The 23,130-nt window shown below is 40.9% G+C and overlaps 1 protein-coding gene across 8 annotated transcripts in view; it reads left to right on the top strand.

Moving 5' to 3' along the window:
* Nucleotides 1-23,130, top strand: part of adgrb1a (adhesion G protein-coupled receptor B1a) — a 173,864-nt gene that overhangs the window by 1,453 nt on the left and 149,281 nt on the right. The window lies entirely within an intron of this gene.

Raw genomic sequence — 23,130 nt, 5'->3', positions numbered from 1 at the left:
AAGCGACTCCCTGGACATGCGTGCTCTCTGCTGAGCCCTGTTGTTCCGTGTGACTCTGAAGTGCGGACTTTCCCGTCCAGGCTGTAAAGCTGCTGCACTGGCAGTTATTGTGCGTGTTGAGTGTTGCGCATGGACAGGCGGTGGACATCCTCTGGTCTGGGCTTAGATGTGGGCGATGTGGTATTTAACGCAGTTTATTTCAGCACATGCGTATTTGTTTCCTTGTAGTTTTAAAACGAGCAGGATGAAATGCCAGCGAGAGGGACAGGGAAGCCCGTTGGTCAGTTCCTGTGTGGAAGCTGACCGTGTGTGTGGAGCGGGGCGGTGGGTCGGAGCACTGACACGTTCAGTCCGGACGCAACACCGAGCCGCCGAGACGGAGCTCCCAGCTTTGATTCCCTCAGGAATATCAGTTTATTGCCCTTAGGCGTGAGTGATGAATGTACATTTGCATGGTGGCGTGGTTCTTCAGACTGACGGAGAATGTGCTGTATATGGTTCTGTACAGAAACCTCTATGACAATGGTTCTATGTAGCACCGGTTCTTATTGTTATGATGTCAAGTTTGTAAGGTTCTATATAGAACCATATTCAAAACATTCAACATGTTCTGAACCATTTTACCATGAAAAGAACTATTTAAGCATGAAGAGGTTCTATATAGGACTAAATATAGCCACTGCTTTTGCCAAAGAGCCTTTAAAGAACTATCTTTCAAGAGTGTAGAGTGCCAGACTGCTGGTTCCCTAGTTGGTCTATTATTAGGTTAAATGTCCCCACTTAAAGTGGTTGAGACACCTCGGAATAATGGAGGATATCATTCAAAACTGAATGATTATTTGCTCAGCCCTAATATATATATATATATATATATATATATATATATATATATATATATATATATATAACACATATATATAAAACCCTATGTCAAGTTTCTATTGTCAAAATATGAATTATATTCAGCCATAATAATCCTTATTTTTAACAGTAAAATAAGTCCTGTGCTCACTCCAGACATTAAATATATGTATAGCAATGCAAACTGGAGAAGTGCTATGACACTCTGACTGTGTACACAGGGTGTGTGTGTGTGTGTGTGTGTGTGTGTGTGTGTGTCCGGTAGGGGGAGCTGTGTAGGCACCCCTCCCTCCGCAGGAACATGGCAGCAAACTGAAGGATGTGAATTCTCTGAGCAGCACACACACACACACACACACACACACACACACACACACACACAGGCAGATTTAGCTCTAAGCTCTACGCACTGTGATGTTAGGATGACCAGCGCAGGAGGGATCACTGTTATTATTATTATTCTTGTAAAATATACAGCCAACCATTTGCATTGCATTACACATTATTTGCTGTCTGCAAAAGCTGGTGGTGCTTGCAAACATGTACTGTCAGTGTAATTATCAGGGATGTGCTGGTATGGGAATTATGTGGCAATAGTGCCAGTACTTAAACATAAACTTAAATATAAATTGGATAAACTGAGACCAAATGCACCTGTACTTGTGTTAAAACATATTACTGTGGGGTTACAGATGCAGTGAAATTAATAAAATGCAGATAATGTGAACTCTGTGCTCTTCCAGATCATAACAGTACTAACACTGCCGCAGCTGGTATATTTATAATATAAATACCTCAGCAAACATCTGTTTGAAATATTGGCCAAATCTACATGTCTCTGACAGCGTTATTGTTTTAAGCTGATGATATGTTTTCAGTATTTATTTTTTATATCATCCGTATTAACCGTTTATTTTTTATTAGTAGTACTGTAAAAATCCTTGTTGCTTGTAGCTTCATTTCTTCCTGTAAAAGCTCACTTGTTGTGGGTCAGTGGGTTATTTTCAGCTGGACAGGAGAACAGGACAAAGCACTTAGGCTGTGGTTACAGATATTTGGCAGGTGCTGTTTTCCTTTTTTAATCTCAAGCCAGAGGAAAGAGTGATACATTAGGAGTAAAAATAGCCCGTTCCGGAGGAGCCTGACAGCGCGGTTTTAATCACAGAAGGGGATGAGATGGGGCTCGCCGGCGTAGTCGTCTTTTGGAGGGCAGCCATGCGTACCTTTCGACCTAGATGTCTTGCTTTGTTTTTGTCCGAGCCGCCTCCTCAGATCCGCTGCCTCTCTTATCTTCCCCACTTCCATCGCATCCAGTCTCCAGCGCTCAGGGAGAATCCAGTCTCCTCCGCCTCCGCAGCCGGACCATACGAAGAGAAAAGGGCTTCTGCCTCTCTTATTTATATTCTAATAAAACGCAGCCACCCACACAGACACACACATTCCTCATTCTTCAAGTTGCTCATCAATCTGTTTGCTGCAGGCTCTTGCTCTTGACACTTTGCTGCAAAGGTGTTTTTGGTGTTTCCCTTCTTCACCAGTCTCTGAAAATAGCATCAGCTCCATTCACACCAGCGGGGCCTGAAGGAAGAACAGCACTGCAGCTCCTGAGCAGACGTCTCCGGCAGGTCCCGAGTGATATGAGAATTTTGTCACTTATACCAATTTTAAAGCATCAAATGTAGTTTTACATGGTCAAAACTTACAGTTTTCATTCATTGTAGCTAAAGGGATGTATCATGGAAAATGGAATTTCCCTCTCTTTTTTAAAAATTAAGTGTTGTGTGTATATAAACATTGTTCAATTTTCCAAATGTAATATTCACTTCCCAGTCCATACGATCCATATATGAAAACTAAGCTGTGAAACAGCTTATTTACAAATCACTACGCCCATTCACTCTGACGTTATGAAACAATATGAAGCAGCCAGTCAAAACTGAAGTCTTTAACATATTTCAGTAGCCGTAACACTATTAGGCATGCCTTAAACAAATGCAGTGATAGCTAAGTTTTTCATTATGGTCAGAGTGCCCCTTTAATACCAGCCAAATTAATTGGTCAACTGATGTATTGGTCAGACCTTGTTTTAAGGGGGACTAATACAGCCGCACTTAACTGCATCAAAGTCTGTCTTTGCCTTGCACAATCAGGCAAGGGAAAGTTTTTCTCATTATATCAATGCAGCCCGGACTCTGTAGTGTCCCACAGATATACTCAGATGACTTTGACCTCTCATTGAGGTGTCAAGGGTGGGGATAAGGAGAGGGAGGGGAGTTTGAGAGAGGTAAGCTGGCTCTGTGTTTTCATGGAGTGGTAATGGCTCTACTATGGAACCATGCAGAGAGAGCTCCGTAGCCTCTGGCTGTCCTGTGCGAGCGCAGCGATCAGGGCTTGACCGCTCTCTCCTCTAATTAGGGTCTAAATCAGGGTCTGTGTTTCTGTTTAATGAAGCTTGGGCAGTGCACTGAGGGAAGATATAAAGCATTAGCTGTCTTATGTTCCCCTCCAACTTCATGTCTCATCAAAAAGAGGATGCTGACTTAATGCAGTGTTGGGCGAAATGGCAGAAATATGTAATCACAAATCACCAAACATTTTCAGGATACATGGTATCATAATGTTCCTCTGAAGATATATATATATATATATATATATATATATATATATATATATATATATATATATATATATATTGTAGCACGGTATGTGCTACCCCGGGCTCAAGGAGGACACCAGAGGCAGGGTTCAACGCTGCAGCAGCCGTTATCAACGAAACAAACAAAACCAACCAACACTAAGCTGGCCACTTTTCAGTGGCTCAAGCTGGCTAGACTTTTCAATCTCTTCCCTGAGCTTTTCAGCTCTTTCAGTCTCTGCTGCTGCTCGTCCCTCTCTCACTCTGCGCCCTCTCAGATCATTTTAAAGGTGCTTACGCTACCAGCCAGATGAGAATCAGCTGCTCTCATTAAGGGCAGCGTGAGCACCAGAGCCGAGAGGGAACGAGAGCTCACCGCTCTGCCTCTCCGTTACCGCCCCCAGCTGACAGCTCAGCCGATTGTAGCGGCCTCACTGAGTAATAGGAATAGGGAGTGGGGCCCGGGCAGCAGAGTTCGGGACTCGCTCCCTGCACTGGTACCTCTTACGGTTGGCACCAGTGTCCTTGTCCTCCCCCTCCCACCGCTACTCTCGTGCCTCACGTCCATCCGGGGAGCTCAGGCTTTGTGCTCCGCCCCCTCCTTCGGGCCCTGCCTTTCAGTCGGCTTTTGCGGCCATCATCGTTGGGGCCCGGGGTGGCAGGCGCATGTCACACATATATGTATATAACACAAACACACACACACACACGCACACATATATATATATATATATCTTATTAAACACTCCTACCTTGTCAGTACAGCATGTACATGTAAAGTCAGAGACAGTATCTCATCTGCTGCTACACAGTTTGTGTTGGTCATCCTCTAGTCCTTCATCAGTGGTCACAGGATGCTGCCCACAGGACGCTGTTCCCTTGGTGTTTTTGGTCCAGTTAAACCGGATCAAAGAGTTATGCCCTCCTGAACGCACAGCACTGCCAGAACTCAGATTTGTGTTAATACAGCGAAATTGTAGACACCTGTACCACCTAGGAACCCCCGATTTTAATGTTACATGCCGTTAATCAATTTTTCTTAAATCATGATTCCCACAATATGCTCAGAAAAGCCTCTACTTTCCCCTCAGCTATCGCACACATTAACATAGATGCATGCCACACTCTGCTGGTTTGTGTGAGGTTATTTGTGTATATACCTGTCTTAGCGCTGTCTGTGTGCGGCTGCTCTTATGAAACATTAACTCTGCCAGCTTGCTGCTCTCCTGTGCAACCTTCTTAAGCCGTTATTGTGAATGAGGCCATGGAGGGGTAGACCATGACAAGCAGCAACACAGGAACTACTCTGACTTGCATGTGATGCTAAATGAACATGCTTGTTCACTCATTTCCCTGCAGCCGCTTCACCCCAAGATGAAGCACATAGAAAATTGATGAGTCCTTTTGTCTTAGCTCGGGCATGACTGAGCTAAAAGCCAGAGAGGCTTCTTTTTAGCACTTGAAGAGCAGCGAGAGCTGAAAATAAAGCTGTGAGGATCTCGCTGAGGAGAGCACACCTCCGTCACACGCACTGCTTTTGCTCCAATTAAGCAGCATTACCCCACGAGTGGTGGGGGGAGGTGGATTTCACATTTGCAGTTAAAGATTGTTGGAGATGTTTGACACTAATCTTAGCTAATTAATAGGGCCTGAACGATATAAAAAATAGGACAGCTAAACATTAAAGTAAATGACAATATCAGAAAATATACAGATGTATGCAAAAGTTTTAATATGTAATTAAAACTTTAAAATGACATATTTTGTTGTTTTTCTAAATAGAAGTAGGTTAACATCTACAGGGACAAACTTATGACACTTTTTCTGCAAATTTTAGTGCATCTTTCTATTTAATTGTTGAGTGTAAAACATTGGAAAAACAAACACATTACAAATGTCCGATAACTTATACACAGGTCACATTTTGTTTCCACACCCACATTTTTGCGCACAGCTGTGATTTGCTTAAAAATGAATAATGCTTAAAAATGAAACACCTAAACCATTACTGGCTAATATGATTGTATGATTATATTACTTGTCAACTGGCTAATTTCCTGAACTCAAACAGCAGAAAGCCTGAGTCTTAAATAATATATGCACAGTGTTTACTGTTCTAAAACTCTTGCAGTGTTGATCTTTCCAACTAGAGCAGGTTTTAAAAAATATTGTCTGTTCCACAAAATAACTTCATACTCCAGAACTGTGTTTTCGTATATAACGTCTAAAGAGATGCTTCGTCAGAAGTTTAGAAACGTTAAAGGGTCTCTGCAGCCAAAATAGAACACGTAATTGCTTCCTCTGTTGTAAATGCTGACTCGTCTCTTCCATTCAGAGTGAGAGTTTCCAGTTTAAACTCTCGGAAAACCCCCGTCTGATGATGTATCTCGAAGGTGGCAGAAACTTTTGAAAAACTGCAAATGCTTTGGGGTGAATATTTGAGCGTGGGCTGCTGGAATTTTTCTTCCATTTCGCTAGCTGGAAAATGCAGAAGGAAGACAGATAGCTAATATTACTGCTGGAATGCTGAAAATCACATCTGTATTTATTAGCCTCTGCAGCAGTGGCTATGCTAGCAGTTAGGATTTCTTTATCACAGTGGGTGGGTGCATGCTGGGTATTGTAGTGAAAGAACAGAATAGGAATTGTGAATTCTGTCAAACCGATGAGACTAAGGAATACAATGCTGTAGTACAGAATATTACATAACATGACAATTAGCTTATTAAATGCTAGTTTTAGACCAGAATACCCCTTCAGTATTGTCTGATTATATCAGCCAAATGATATATCGTCTAGCCTTGCTAATTACAAGTGTTAAAATCATTTACAGGTAGTTCCTGTCTTTGCTCCCTGATATACACCTATGCACATTTTTAACTGTCAGTGTTTGTGTTTGTGTGTGTGTGTGTGTGTGTGTGTGTGTGTGTGTGTGTGTGTGTGTGTGTGTCCTCTCTCAGCCACTGGGCTGATGGCAGAGATAACACAGCAGAGCACTGTCAAGCACAGCCAAGGCCAGGTTCTTCCAGGCTTTTTGTTTTTCCATGAAGCTGCCTGTTCAGCACATGCAGTCGATAAGCGCTGATAGTTTGCTGCTATTAATGAGATGAAAATGAGCTCTGGAGGCATTAGCTCAAATCAACTCCCGCCGTTTATTGATGAGCAGATACATATAGGAGTTAAATAGGTCGTCGTTGTTTGTGCCTAGGATTCATCTATAGCAATTAAGTTTGCAATATGGGTTCACCTAATAGTTGAAGTGTTTCTGAAGTAAAGCATTTATGTCTTTATTTGGCCTAACTCTAATTTGTCTGATTGCCTACTGGCATTTTTTATTTTCACAAGAATTGTTTTTCTCTCTAGGCTTATAGCACACATACACTTACAAACACAGAGCCCAATGTACTAAGCCTTTTACACCACTTTCACGTGATGTACTAAGCCTTTTACACCAGTTTCACGTGATGTACTAAGCCTTTTACACCACTTTCACGTGATGTACTAAGCCTTTTACACCAGTTTCACGTGATGTACTAAGCCTTTTACACCAGTTTCACGTGATGAACTAAGCCTTTTACACCAGTTTCACATGATGTACTAAGCCTTTTACACCACTTTCACGTGATGTACTAAGCCTTTTACACCAGTTTCACGTGATGTACTAAGCCTTTTACACCAGTTTCACGTGATGAACTAAGCCTTTTACACCAGTTTCACATGATGTACTAAGCCTTTTACACCAGTTTCACGTGATGTACTAAGCCTTTTACACCAGTTTCACGTGATGTACTAAGCCTTTTACACCAGTTTCACATGATGTACTAAGCCTTTTACACCATTTTCACGTGATGTACTAAGCCTTTTATACCAGTTTCACGTGATGTACTAAGCCTTTTACACCAGTTTCACGTGATGTACTAAGCCTTTTACACCATTTTCACGTGATGTACTAAGCCTTTTACACCATTTTCACGTGATGTACTAAGCCTTTTACACCAGTTTCACATGATGTACTAAGCCTTTTACACCACTTTCATGTGATGTACTAAGCCTTTTACACCAGTTTCACGTGATGTACTAAGCCTTTTACACCAGTTTCACGTGATGTACTAAGCCTTTTACACCAGTTTCACGTGATGAACTAAGCCTTTTACACCAGTTTCACATGATGTACTAAGCCTTTTACACCACTTTCACGTGATGTACTAAGCCTTTTACACCAGTTTCACGTGATGAACTAAGCCTTTTACACCAGTTTCACATGATGTACTAAGCCTTTTACACCAGTTTCACGTGATGTACTAAGCCTTTTACACCAGTTTCACGTGATGTACTAAGCCTTTTACACCAGTTTCACATGATGTACTAAGCCTTTTACACCATTTTCACGTGATGTACTAAGCCTTTTATACCAGTTTCACGTGATGTACTAAGCCTTTTACACCAGTTTCACGTGATGTACTAAGCCTTTTACACCATTTTCACGTGATGTACTAAGCCTTTTACACCATTTTCACGTGATGTACTAAGCCTTTTACACCAGTTTCACATGATGTACTAAGCCTTTTACACCACTTTCATGTGATGTACTAAGCCTTTTACACCAGTTTCACGTGATGTACTAAGCCTTTTACACCAGTTTCACGTGATGTACTAAGCCTTTTACACCAGTTTCATGTGATGTGCCGAGCCTTTTACATCAGTCTCACGTGATTTGCTGAGCCTTTAGCAGCAGTTTCAGGTGATGTGCCGAGCCTTTTATACCAGTCTCAAGTGACTTGCCGAGTCTTTTACACCGGTTTCACGTGATGTACTGAGCCTTTTACACCAGTTTCAGGTGATATACCAAACCTTCTATGTCAGGTTCAGTGATGTACTGAGCCTTTTACACCAGTTTCACGTGATGTGCCAAGCCTTTTATGCTAGTTTTGGGTGATCTTCGGGTCTCTTTTGACACCAAGCCTTCTATGTCAGGTTCAGTGTTGTACCGAACCTTTAACACCTGTTTCAGATGATGTACCAAGCTTTTTACCCCAGTTGCAGGTGATGCACCAAGCCTTTTACCCCAATTGCAGGTGATGCACCATGCCTTTTACTCCATTTTCGGGTAATGTGCTTAGCCTTTTCCCCAGTTTCAGGTGATGTGCTGAGTGAGATTTTTCAATTTAAACTCTAAGAAGGGTTTTCTTTTGATGATGCCTCTTGAAGGTGGGGGAATATTTTGAAAAATTACAGCTACTTTAGGGCAGATATGGGACAGATGTGCTGTTTAAGAATTTTTCCCATTGACAGGCCAACGCAGAAACTGTTGGAAGCAGAATATTATGTCTGTATTGATTAACTTTTACGTCAGTGGCTACAGTCAAGGGTGACTTTATCAGTGGCAGCAGACACAACAGACTCAGACACAAGCCTTAAACATGTGCTGATAGAATGTTTACCATCAGAATTATACTGTTTAAACTCTAAGGACCAGATGTGTGAAGATGCAGTGCAAAACATATGGCTGGACTGAAATGACATTGCTGTAGGGCGTTTTGCTGGGAAAGAGCTCCATTTATTAACACTGCTATCTCTTTCATTTAGAGCTTTGTCTCCAACTTGTTGATGACCCCATTTTTTTCACAGAGTCTTTTAAACCTACCCCTCATGAGCAAGCAGTTAGTGAGTGGGGTTTCTCATGGTTTGTGTGATAAGCTGCAGCCTTAGTAAATAGAATGCTAAATTCAGGTGCATTGCATGGGCATATCGCAGTGGCGTTTTGTGCAGGGCCTGTACTTGTACGTACATTTGTACTCAGCATATGATATACTGGATGCTGAAGATGCTTAGTGTTTAATTTCCTCTCATTCATCTTAGAAAGTTTCTGACCCACTAGAAAAACAGTAACACAAAATGCTGTGCTTTTAACTTTCATCCAGACCAGTATACTTAATTATTTTTCCACTCTTTAGTCATTTGTTATCCAAATGGACAAGAACTTGTTCATGCTATAAATGTTTGTGGAAGGAGTTTCTCTCTCTTGCAGCCGCAGCTCAGACTAGGCTGAGTACAGCCTGTATGGTTCTAAATCATTACATCTTGGAGTGTCAATGCAATTTCACACAATAAATCAAAGCTATCCTTATGGTTTCATTGTTGTGCAGAGCCAGTTTAGGACCACCTTGTGTACAGAATTCAATCAAAGCAGCTGTAATAGGATATGAATGAAACATAGTCGTTCTTTTCACACTCTGTGTTCTCTTGTGAGAACAAGAGTGGCTTTGATGTGAAGTGCATGCATAATCCTCACTATCTGACATCACCATCTCCTTCTCCGTACAAATCGCGGCCAATCTCAGGAGGCCTCTTCCTCCAGAGCAACTATTGTTAACTCTCCCACTGTGGAGCTTCAGCAGCTGCGACGGCAAATCAAACGCTATCACAACTCAAACTAGATGTACCGCTGTTATTTTTGAGCCTCCGCCACAATATCTGTGCTAACAAAGTTAATTAATTAGTAGATTATTAAAGACTGTTACATCAAGGCCTCATAACTCCATGTATTTTTATACCATTTGAAAACAACAGCTGTTCGTTATATTCTGTGAACTTTTCATGACAAACAGACCAATAAAATTTGTCCAGAAATTTATTTGGAAAAAAACTCATTAAAAATGCGAATCATAGTTTAAAAAGTAAAAATTTACAAGGCTTTGCATAATAAAACTACATTAAAATATTTAATTTATATTATATTTAATATAATATATGAATGCAGTCAGTATTTAAAGAAACACAGATAATGTTGTCTTACCCATAGATGGTAGGGATGCATGTTTCTCATCTAATTATGCTACTAGCAACCAATTTGGATGGGCGATGTTTATCTGCTTTTTTTATTTGCTAGCACATTGACAGTACTTTCTATTAGCCAATGTTACAACAGGACTAAGATTGCTCTTTAATGGGTTAAACTGCCACTTTTAAAATCCATTTTTTTGTACTTTATTTTCCTCCCTGAGGAGCTCTTATAACATTCGTGTGAGTTTATATGCCAAAAACAGCCAGAATTTTATTATAAATGACCTTTTTCCATCTCTTCTGTATCCCTGAGGATAAAATAGGCTGTTTTAGTTACTGTGCCTTTACAACTGATTTATGTAAATGAGCTCTGTTCTCATTGGCTGTCCAGTATTGTGTCTCATTCAAAAAGCAGTCTGGACTGGAAAAACTTCTCAATAAGGCATGAATGGATGGTGCTGTAGACTAATTAGGGATATATATGTAAATGAGTTGGATTTTGTGACATCACAACAATGAATTCACAAATTCGCTTTTGCAGTTTAATGTCTAGGACGTGAACGGTATGTTTTTGAAAATTCATTGCTCTGTGATTTGACCATGTAAAGTTATTTCCGTATTTTACCAGGGATTTTTAACTCTAACATTTGTATCAATGACCAATTATGTTTATAATCTGCATCAAACTCTTGTGTCAATAAAGGAATTAATGTTTTTTTGTGATATGGATCCGTTAAATGAAAAATGGTAAAGAATGAAATGAAAGAATAGGAAGAAGAATGCGTAACTACACTTTAACATTGTGATACAGATGTTGCAGCAGCGTTCAAATAAAGACAAACCTGCCTTTATCTTCTTTATTTTACTTTTAAAGACTTGTTTTATTGTTATGCTCTGTATTTGTATTTCTCAGTCCCTTTCTGTGCTCATATGGTGTTTTTATCATCTTGCGCCAAGCACTGTTCCTTTCTCGTGCTGGTTATTGCGTGTTGCCGTGGAGCAGATGTACCCTAATGTTGTTCATCTGTGAATTCTTCATTCTGTAACATGGCAGAACAGGAGCAGGCTTTTAAACAGAATACATCTGCCAGTAATCAGGCTGGAAATTCATCTGATTGCTTACCATAAGTATATTTTTACATGTTTTCCTTTCAATAAGGGGAAAGGCAAAAAAGGCAGGGGAGAAGGGAAGGCAGCTGTTTGCAGAAACGCAGGCTGTCCAATCTGGCGCTGTCAGCGTTTTGAGGCTGTGGTGAACTGAGGCGTTTGTCTGAGGCAGCGACCTCTGTCTTTCCATCCCATTAAGTCCCAAATTCTGCACAAATGTTGTTTTTCTTGAGGCGAACTGCAGCTGCATGTTACTGTTTACTGTGCACATTTGATGCTGTGTGTGCGCGTGTGCGTATGTGTGTGTGCGTGTGTGTGAGTGTTTGGAGCGGAGTAGCGAGTGGCACTGAAGGCCTGTTTCCCCTCCATGCTGTGCCTTTCTTTCTGATGCTTTTGTCTCCCCAGAGCCTATAAAGAGTCAAACACACATTACTAACAACTAACATTCTCTCTCTCTCTCTCTCTCTCTCTCTCTATTCTCTCTCTTCCTTCTTTTTCTCTCTCTGTCATGCGTTCACTCTTTCTCTCTCTCTCCCTCTTGTTCTCTGTCAAGCTTTCTCTCTTTCATGCTCTCTTCATTTCTCTGTTGTTTGTCTGTCATACTTTCTCTCTTTCTCCATTTTCTCTTTTGCACTCACATTTTTTTGTTTCTCTTTTTTCTCACACATTTTCTCTTACACCTCTCTCGCTCTCTCTCTCTCTCTCTTATATCCCCTTCTCTCTCTCTCTCTCTCTCTCTCTCTCTTATATCCCCTTCTCTCTCTCTCTCTCGCTCTCTCTCTATCTCTCTCTTATATCCCCTTTTTTCTCTTTCTCTCTCTCTCTCTCTCTTATATCCCCTTCTCTCTCTCTCTCTCGCTCTCTCTCTATCTCTCTCTTATATCCCCTTTTTTCTCTTTCTCTCTCTCTCTCTCTCTTATATCCCCTTCTCTCTCTCTCTCTCGCTCTCTCTCTATCTCTCTCTTATATCCCCTTTTTTCTCTTTCTCTCTCTCTCTCTCTCTCTCTCTCTTGCTCTCTTTCTCTCTCTCTCTCTCTGGACATTCTGATGGACAGCACAGGTCATCATTATCTGACCGGGACAGCTTGACTGTTGGGCATCAGATAGCGATACAGTGTTTTCCCCCCTCTTGATCTTTCCTCTTGTGTATGTATAACACTGCTGAGGTGACACCGCCGTCACTGGCTGTAAGAGTCCTCACTGACGGGACAGTGTGAGGAGCAGTGCTGATTCGGTCCTGCAGGCTGTGATGAGTTAAGGATATAGAGCTGGCGTATGGATAAGCCTTCAGAGACCTTGCTGTGAAGTGGTTGCGTGGAGAACTAATTGTTGACACTGGGTAATTGTGCCCTGAAGGCCTGTCGTGTTTTATTCAGCTTCGTGATGAGCCATTGCATCAAAACCCCTCCGGCTGGCTGAGCCAGAAAGCAGTCAGATAGCAGCAGGCGGATAGAGAGAGAGGAAGAGTTAGAGAGGTTATCCTTTCATGTGTTATATCACTGATTGTGCACTAGGCTAATTGCAAGGGTAAGCGTTTAATATGCTCTGATCCAAAGCGTGTTTAGAACTGCTTACACTTGAGACTTCGTCCGGCTCTTGTTCGTACATCCGACAACCAGAATGGGTGACCTAAAGTAGTGCTGCTCCCCCCCAAAAAATAGCTCCCAGTTATCTGCCGCTGCAGCTCCGCAGCAAACAGGCATGCCCATCTTATTTATGCATTCGTTTCATCAGCGTGTATGAAGACGTTAGTGGCCGCCAACCTGCGTAAATTTCCCCCTGTTGATTTCTGATAAATATGGATTTTCCTATCCTCTCTGTAAAGTGGCAGGCTAAAATAAGCTTTTGTTCGGTGGGCCGGGCGTGCGTGTAAATCTGTCTGTGACATTTTGATAGCCGGGCCGACGCGCAGAGGAAAAGCAAATATCATTAGAGGAGGGCAGGATTAAAAACTGTCACTCAAAGTCACCATTATCGGCCAAACAAGCGCACAGAGTGGGCGAGCATGGAGTCATCGCGGGTTAGAGAGAGAGAGGGAGAGAGAGAGAGAGAGAGAGAGAGAGAGAGGAGAAGAGAGAAGCCGGAGAAAGAAAACGATGAACCCACGGGCTTGTCAGTCAGGGTCTCTTTTGGTAAACAGCGAGTCGTAAATATTTCAGCCGTCACAGCAGAGTGTCGACAGCTGTTCCCATCTGCATGTTAATGAAGGCAGAGGCGCTCAATGGCTCCCTTCAGCTCTGCTTTACCACAGCCTCTCCTTCGCTTCTGTCTATCCCACACTCTGTACGTCTCTCTCTCCCACACTCAGATTCTCAGTCCTCTTCTCTGTGCCCTCCCTGTCTCCCACAGCACTGAGCTGGCATTGTGCTCCCACCCTTCCCAGCCTCCCCCTCCCCCTCCTCCTCCTCCTTCTCCTCCTCCTCCAGATCTCACACACACAAACACACTCATACACTTGTTTCTCCACGGTGAGGTCAGTGGGCTACAGCGTCTCCCTCCTCCTTCAGGAGAGACAGGTGCTGGGTTTGGGGACTGATGGGTTTGATGGTGAGGTCAAGTGAAGGTGAGTTTGTGATACATGGCATTTCTTTACAATTCCTGGACATCATTCTCCTACGATAATGAAGATGGCCGCAATTAAAGAGGAGAAAGGACATCTGAGTTTCATCACTAAGAGCTTAGACCTGCAGTGCTGTATTGCTTCATAACATCTGTAAAAATTGCCATATTAAAAGATTTGAATAACTGAGCTGAAGTTAATCATAAGGCCTTTAGTTCCTCACTCTCATAACCTTAGACATTTGCCAACCATAGCATGGTGGCGCGGTGGGTAGCGTTGTTGCCTCACAACGAGGAGGGCCTGGGTTCGATTCCCCAGCCGGGTGACTGGGGTTCTCTCTGTGTGGAATTTGCATGTTTGTGTGGGTTTTCTCTGGGTTCTCCGGTTTTCTCCCACAGTCCAAACACATGCAGTCCGGCCAATTGGACGTGCTAAATTGCCTGAGTGTGTGAATGACTGTCGGTGTCTGTCTGCCCTGCAATGGGCTGGCGACCTGTCCAGGGTGTATCCTGCCTTTTGCCCGATAACCACTGGGATAGGCTCCAGCACCCCCCCGCGACCCTGAGGGAGAAGCGGCTTAGAAAATGGATGGCTGGATGTCTAATATTATTTAATATGTCTTATAAGTTGTAGTATAAAGAGTGGTCGGGCCCATATCATGTAATTTATCTTGCGTTTTGTGAAATAAGAGTTTGATGTCATTTGTAAACACAGTAAAAGGTTTCACATGTGTCATTCATGCCCCAGAGCCCATATACGGCAACTAATATGCAAAAACAAAACTACAGCTTGTTGTTTTGTGATGTCACAAAAGCATAAATACATATATAGGCCTATTCAGTGTACAGCAGTTTAGCCCTACCCATTTATGTTCCGGACTGCTTTTTGAATGAGCCAATCGTAACAGAAGTCATTTACATATATCAGTCTTAAAAGGGTAGTAACATAAACAGCCTGTTTAATTCTAAGGAAGAAGGAGAGATTGGAAGATGGTCATGTGCAAATTAATTATGACTGTTTTTTGATATGCAAAAATGCAGATGTCATAAAGAAGCTTCAGGGGTCAGCAAAATGTAGTTAGTTAGTTAAGGGCCCCTTAACTAACTGCTACACTGTAGTCAGTATCTAATGGACTGTTGTAATTGAAGCCAGTGGACATGTGTTGAATGTCGTCTATGGCCCCAGTGGCTTCTGTTATAATGTTGCTGTCCAAAATCTTTTTGCATTCTCCTATAGAGTCACCATTATAGAGATACTTGGGCTTTTGAGAAAATGATGATAATTGTGTTTTGAGTGAAGACATTTTCTGATTATTCATAAGTACAGAGAGATTATTGTGTGTTACTTCTTTAAAGCTTGAGTGCATGTAACAATATTTCCATAAGAGAATTCATATAAAACAGAGCTTACTTACAGAGCACTGCAGATACTTCTGTTCTTTTTCTCATGTCATTTAGCAGTGTTCCCTGTAGTCAGTCTCTCAGAGTTGACTCACAATAACAGACTGTGATTGTTAGTACAGTTATGGAGCTAATTGAACACTGTGAAGCACTGTGCAGATGTGGGGGTGGGTGGGCGTGTGTGTGTATGTGAACAGACTTTCTCTGTTAAAACCAGTCGTCAGAAGCTGATGTAAGGCTCCAGAGGTCTTCAAATCTTTAACTGGTGGGGTCAAGCTCTCAGTGATGAGCACATTTTTGTCATAAGCTTTTGATACAATGGCTGAATGAATTAGTATCTTTTAGTAAAAGAAAAAAGGTATCTTTTAATAGTTAGCCTTGGGATGATAATTGATATTTTTAAAAATTGCATTTGGCAGACGCTGTTATCCAGAGCGACTTACAGTTTGGTCATTTTACACAGGTAGGCGAAGGTGGTGTTAGGAGTCTTGCCCAAGGACTCTTATTGGTGTAGTGTAGGGTGCTTACCCAGGTGGGGATTGAACCCCAGTCTACAGCATAATATAAGTCTAATATGTAATATAAGTGTAATATAATACAAATTATCATTGTTTTGTTTTCTTTCCTTTTCTCGTTGTCTTTATTTTATAATTGCCTTTATAAAGTCAGTCTAATTGATGATTACTTAAAGTATTCAGTATTTCAAGATTTCATTATAGTAGGCCTGTGCCTGTGCCTGGTGATAAGTTACCTGAGTTAATGCAGTAATAGACACCAGTAAAAACTCATCCACCGCCAGTTTAAAAACTCTACATTATTTTATTGATTTATTTAATGCAAACCATAATGAGACACTAGTATTCCCACATAAGAGCTTTTGAACGGGTTGGTTGATGTGATAATTTAAACTAATACCACCTTTTTCCACCTAAAATGGAGGAGACTGATGCTGAACTGTGCTGCCTGAGGGGTTAGGCAGATTTCAGGCCTACTTGAAGAAATGTGGTCAAACTAGCCTAGTTCTGCAAACCTCACTGCAATTAGCATAATAAGGAGTGAGAATGCACAACATAATAAAACTATTCATCTTAGTCATCTGTGGGGCCTTTCCAGACTGACCGTCGTTCCTGCCTCCCTTTGAATTTTGGTCAACCAACATGGAGTAACACCACTGCAGCTGTCTGGAACCATGTTGGCCTAGTACTGCAGATGAAAGCCTGCATCTTCGCCATTAGGAGAAACACATCAGAAACTTCAGAAAGGTCTTCTCTCTGAGAGTAAAATGGATGAGCTCATTCAGTAGAAGGGTGCCAGTACACCAGTTTGGCAGAATTTGGGTTTTCAAAGAAATGTGGAGAACCATCCGCATGCCATAAATGCATGCCAAATGATAACATGAATATGGTAATCATTATAAATTATGAAGTAATTTTAGAAGCTAGTCCAGTTGGTAATAATTTAGTAATTATATAACAAAAAGGGAAAATGCAAGCTGTAGGGGTAAGACTCCGTAATTGTCAATGGTTTTGGATAGCAGTGAGCTTTTTTTGCAATAATTCTGTAGATGACAATCGTTTGTCTTAATATGCATTGTCATATAAGCTTTACAGGTATAGAAGATCTGCTTGTCTAATGATGGCAGTCCTCAGACAGACTGATATTGTGATTGCATTCTAATTTGTGGCAATCCAGGGGTAACTTTGGATTGTTTTCTTATCCTAAGTTGCTGTTGTAATGTGAGCTTGTGGTGATTTGCCTAAATGAACCCATCTGATGCACTCTAGGGAAAGGAGGTTACAGCAGCAGAATACAATACCCCGGAGCCTCAAACCGTCCTTCTGCTTTTAAAAATGAAACGAGCTGCCTGCCTCATTTGATCTGAATGTGATATGGCTTGATTTGATTTGCGATTCCCTCTCCTATGTGTACGATTGTGCCGTGGCACAAAACACTCATTAGCTGTGGTGTTATTTCTGATGGAGAGAAAAGGGGCAGTTATGTCAGTCGCTACGCCATCTGCAACATCCTCTTTGTGAGATGGACGAATTATGAGCGATTAGCCGTTTCATCTACAAAACTCTCTGCAAACCTTTACAAACAGAAGTGTGTACATGTACTGCATTCAAACCACAAAGTCTCGTTTTGATTTGTTGGTATCTGACAGAAAATAGCAGCGAAATGGCCTGTGTGTGTGTGTGTGTGTGTGTGTGTGTGTGTGTGTGTGTGTGTGTGTGTGTGTGTGTGTGTGTGTTTTGAAGGGCCTCTGCTTTTCAAATAGCAGTGACTGAACAAGCCCAGCAATGAATCAGTTTGTCATTAACAGCCCATAAAAATGTTTGCAAAGCCACTTCTGTAATCTGCTTTGTGCGGTTCCACAATAATCCGAGTTACAGATGTCGTAAATTCTGCACAAAACCCAATTAGGGCTATATTAAATGTTGCATCCATTCCAAGCCTCGCGAGGGCGTATTATGCAGGAGATAATTGCTTTCTTTAGTGTGAAGAGACAGTGCCGCGGAGCGTCTTCTACAGAACGGGCGGACAACGCAGGCACAGATGCTGGGCAGGGATAAGAAGACATGCTTACTTAATGAACTGTTGGTCCACATGTATAATCAATCAGTAATGGTAATGAAGGGGACGCGGTATCAAATCTGTTTGTTTTAGCTGCCCATGAAAAGAACTGAAAGCAGACTCATTAAGTGCACTGTCACACGCGAGAGGGGCATTTATGAAGGCGCCTGCCGAATAAGAGAGGAGAGAGATTAAAGAAGGTAAAATTTCCTTATAGAGCACCTTCTTCTCCTTCTGTTGATGTAATTGCTTAACAAAACCTTGAAAAGCACATAAATACAAGCCATTGATTCAGCTTCTTGTGCAGGTCATCTACAGGGCTCTTCCACTTAGATTTGATGACTACAAAAACCAGAGCATGTGATTTACATCATTTTCATACTCATTAAACTATTCAGTGATGCCTTTTACCCTATAAATGGGGGAATTATCATCTTAGAAGTGGCCACACCCACATGGATAGAAATGTGTCTCCATAAGATTAAGATGATCAGTCAAAGTAACTTTGTACTGATTTGCAGGGACCCTTTCCTTGAAAGCTGAAGTCCTCAAGGACCCCAACATGGTCCATGTTTTTGCTTCAAACTAGTTCCCACTGCATAGGGGTGGAGAATAATGTAGGGGTCCAGTATTTAGGCCTGTACTTCTTTGTTGATGTGCCCATATACGTGCTCACTTATGAAGAAGATGGTGAAGGATGAGGCATATTTTTTTCCAGTTTTGTGTAAATCCATGTCTGTTTTTTGCAATACTCTCAAACAGGGACATGGGAAGGGGTGTAATGCCTTCATCTGATGCATTTTTGATCATTTCCATCATGCTTAATGTGCCACGAAGACAACAATATCTACATATAACCGACACGTCAAACTACAAATAAACATCCTCTCTCTGCTGTCTCATTTTGCTCATTATGCAAATGGAATAAGCGGCGACCAGCCAGGTTGTTCGTCTGTGGTGCAGTAACCCATTGTGTCACACCCACAGTCACATTGAGAGATTTAACACTGGAATGCACACCAAGCAGGTGATAAAACTGAAATAAAGTTGTTAAAAAATTATATTTACTTTGGGTGATTTTTGTTGTTGTTTTGAAACAATTAATCCACTTGAGCTCAGAAGTGGCCAGCAACTCCTCATAGACTTTCGCTCGCACCTCAACCTACATGTGCTTTAGCAACGTAACCCAAAGCTGCCAACAGTTATTAAGGAAAGTGACTGGACATAATTTAATGAAAATGCAGCATTAACATAAACAGAGCACAGCTACTGCAGGTTTAGAAAATATAGAAATACATATAAGATAAAAACTCCACTTTAAAACAAGCACACGTGGGTCTTTAATGCCCTACTATAATATCCCTCTTTGTGTAGTTGTGAACCAGCTATTCTTGCTGACAGTTGGATCTCGTCTTACACTGACATTTTCAGTCACCTGAGGAGCAGTCACCCTTCTGTTTTTCTTTACTTATGGCACTAATGCATGAGCATCAAGGTCATTAATCATGTGCATTCATTTACAATTTCCAACCCTGTTTCTATTTATCACTAGGCAGTTTAGCTCCTGCCATCAGCACCTCAATAATAAACCCTCTTTCAGAGCCATTTACATGTTCAGACAAGCTGTAAAAAGTTTTTTTTTGGAAGTCACTTTCTATGTTAGTGAAGCTGTGTATGAGAATACAATACTGTATTTAGTCTTAGACAGAGTAGGATATAATTTTCTGAAGCCGTGGAGACGGATTCCTTCTCCTCCAGTGCACTGACTGTTTATGAAACTTTGATAATCTGGAGCTGTAGAGAGATGCCTCCATCTCCCAGCAGCACCTCTTTTGCTCCATCCATTTCTTCAGACAGTTAGACACCTAATTGAAATTAGCGTCAGGTAAACAGCCGTCTGGGCTTTTGATGGCAATGAAAACAAACAGAGCTGGGCTGAGTGTGTTGAGGGAAGGGGTGCGTGCAGATACAGCCTGTTGGATCATTTCGCAAACAGATGTGGAGCTCGCTCTCTCCTCTCCTCCACCCATCCCTCCAGTGCTCTCTCAATCCCTAGCCTGTCTGTCCAACTTTTCCTCTGCCTCTCTCTCTCTCTTCTCTCTCTCTCTCTCTCTCTCTCTGTCTCCTTTCTCACTGGATATGTGAAAGCATTGCTGCAGCTGCTGAACAGAACTGAAAGTGACTGTGCTGGGCCAGCCTATGTCAACATGCAATAACAAACACATGGCGTAATACGATGTTAATGATTTCTCACATGTCACTCAATAAAACAAGCAGAGAAATTCTGCCAAAAGCACACATTCTAAACTGCAATGAGTACCACATTTGTGGGTGGAAGAGGAGATATTTTATTATGATTTGAATTTCACAAAACACTGTATACAAACATAGACAAACATGTGAACACCCAGATCAAAGGGTTTATAAGTGGTTTAATTTTTTTTAGAATGCTGGGATAGGCTCCATCACCCCCGTGACCCTGACGGAGAAGCGGCTTAGAAAATGGATGGATGGATGGTTATCACCATTTTAAAAAGCAGTAATTAACAGTATGACACATTCATAAAAGGCCAATAGTGAGCTGTTATATCTAAAGATGAATAGGAATATGTGTTGAAGCTGACAGGTTTAATGCTGAGTGACTCAGTAACCAGCACCATCTCAGCTTTAATCCTTTAATACACAACACGGGTCAAAAGTGACCCAAATTAGTTTTATTTTCTGTATCTTTGCAATAAATTTCACCATTCACGTGTCCATGTATTCCTCAATTAACTTGTTTTTGATCATCACAAAGGCTTATTTAATTTCTTTTTCTTACTTTTTAAATGAAAATCACTTTAATATCACTTCCCTTTTAATGGACAACATAGATCAAAATGACCCATATTTACTTCCTATATTATTCTAGGCTTGGCTGGGGGTAAATATTCCAGGTATTCATTCAATATCTTGTTTTTGATTACTGCAAATAATTGTTCATTTTTCTTTTTTTTTTACTTTATGAACCAAACAATATTACTATATTATGTTTATACACTTGGGTCAAAAATGTGTATTATGTATGCAAATAAGAAAAAAAGAAGAAGAAAAAAATACATTGTTTTAATTCTTTATAATTGTGTTTTATATACAATGATGAAATAATTATTTTTCAAAATATTTAGCAAAGAAACACTGTACACATGACACAACATAGGAAATGATCCCAGTCATTTTTGTCCCAGCTTGTGTATTAGAAGGTTTTTGCATAGCTTGTGCATCAAATGGTTAAGAACATAGATGAATGTGGGTTCACCACTAGGCAAACATGTCACTATTGCCTTTTTTTTGACTTATTAGTGACTTTAAGGTACTTATGGCCTGTAAGGATACTCTTCTTTTAAAGTAGTGCCCATGTTTTTATTGGTTTAGGTTAATACATCCTCTACAGTATACAAACAGTACTTTGGTGCACTGTTTCTGTTTATTTGCTGATTTTAACATATTGGACAAAATAAAACACAAAATATAAAACAAAACGTGCCAAATAAAAATGAAACTAAAAAGTGCTGATGTGTGTTCTCTGTAGAGGATGTGCAACAACACATCATTTGAACAGGGGTGCTTTAACTTTTGCATTTTATGTAATTATGTGTTTTATAACATTACTACGGGTAGTAATAACTCTAGACTAGAGCTGGTGACTGAGCGAGCGTGGCTCTCTGTTCATAGGATCAAAAGAGATCAGTTCTATTTATTCTGATCTGTAAAATAGGGTCGAGGCTTACCAGGAGCAACAAGGCAGTGAGGAGCAGAGCAGGAAACCAAGATGGCAGCTTAAAATCTAACCCTCTGAACTTCACGTCTGATTTTGTTCAGGCTGAATTTCAGCAATGCACACTCCAGAAAAGACAGAGATTGCTACCTCTTTCAAACATAACTACCCACTCTTCAGAGAAGAAAAGGCGGAAAGGCACTGCCTGAAGTATTCACAGTTGTGATTGCACTGTCTTCACAATCACTGAGCACGAATACAAGCGAAGACAGAAAATGATGGTAACAATCCACAAAGAGTTCCTCAAAGATATTAATGCTGTGAAAGCATGAATGGACGATTTAGAGGAAGAGCAATTGAGCAAAGGAGCAAACAACATAACAATGGACAATAACTCTTCTTGTTTTTTTTTTTTTTTTTGCTATGTTCACTTTAGCCATACTGATATTACAGAAGACTGTAGAACTCTAACTAATCCCTGATTGTTATTTGTGTGCTGTGTGCATCCTGACTGGTCTTGAATGCTCCGAATTGGTAACAAATGTAAATCATTCAAAACAACACAGACCTCCAGTCTTCACTGATGTGTTTTTAGTTTATAATTAATATATACAGTTGTATGCGAGTCAAATTATCATTGATATTCTCAGTGAAAATAAACTAACATATGCTCTACAGAGAATACTTTTAAATATGGTGCACAGTTTCTATTTATCAGCTGAGTTATGTGAGTTATATAAGCTACACCTGTGTAAAAAAATTTGGGAATTCTCTCTCTGGTTGTACAACACCAATTCCAATGAAGTTGGGACGTTGTGTAAAACATAAATAAAAACAGAATACGATGATTTGCAAATCGTTTTCAACCTATATTCAATTGAATACACTACAAAAACAAAATGTTCAAATGCATAAACTTTATTGTTTTTTGAAAATATTCACTCATTTTGAATTTGATGCCTGCAACACGTTCCAATGAAGTTGGGACACTGGCAACAAAACACTGGAAAAGTTGAGGAATGCTCAAAAAACACCTGTTTGGAACATTCCACAGGTGAACAGGTTAATTAGAAACAGGTGAGTGTCATGATTGGGTATAAAGCGAGCATCCCTGAAAGGCAGCATCCACTTTGTGAACAACTGCCTGAGCAAATAGTCCAACAGTTTAAGAACGTTTCTCAACGTGAAATTGCAAGGAATTTAGGGATTTCATCATCTACAGTCCATAATATCATCAAAAGATTCAGAGAATCTGGAGAAATCTCTGCAAGTAAGCAGCAAGGCAGAAAACCAACATTGAATGCCTGTGACCTTCGATCCCTCAGGCGGCACTGCATTAAAAACGGACATCATTCTGTAACGGATATTACCACATGGGCTCAGGGACACTTGGGAAAACCATTGTCAGTGAACTCAGTTCGTCGCTCCATCTACAAATGCAAGTTAAAGCTCT

Source organism: Pygocentrus nattereri, chromosome 3, assembly GCF_015220715.1.
Source record: "Pygocentrus nattereri isolate fPygNat1 chromosome 3, fPygNat1.pri, whole genome shotgun sequence".
Lineage (NCBI taxonomy): Eukaryota > Metazoa > Chordata > Actinopteri > Characiformes > Serrasalmidae > Pygocentrus > Pygocentrus nattereri.
This window is presented reverse-complemented; position numbering and strand designations above follow the sequence as displayed.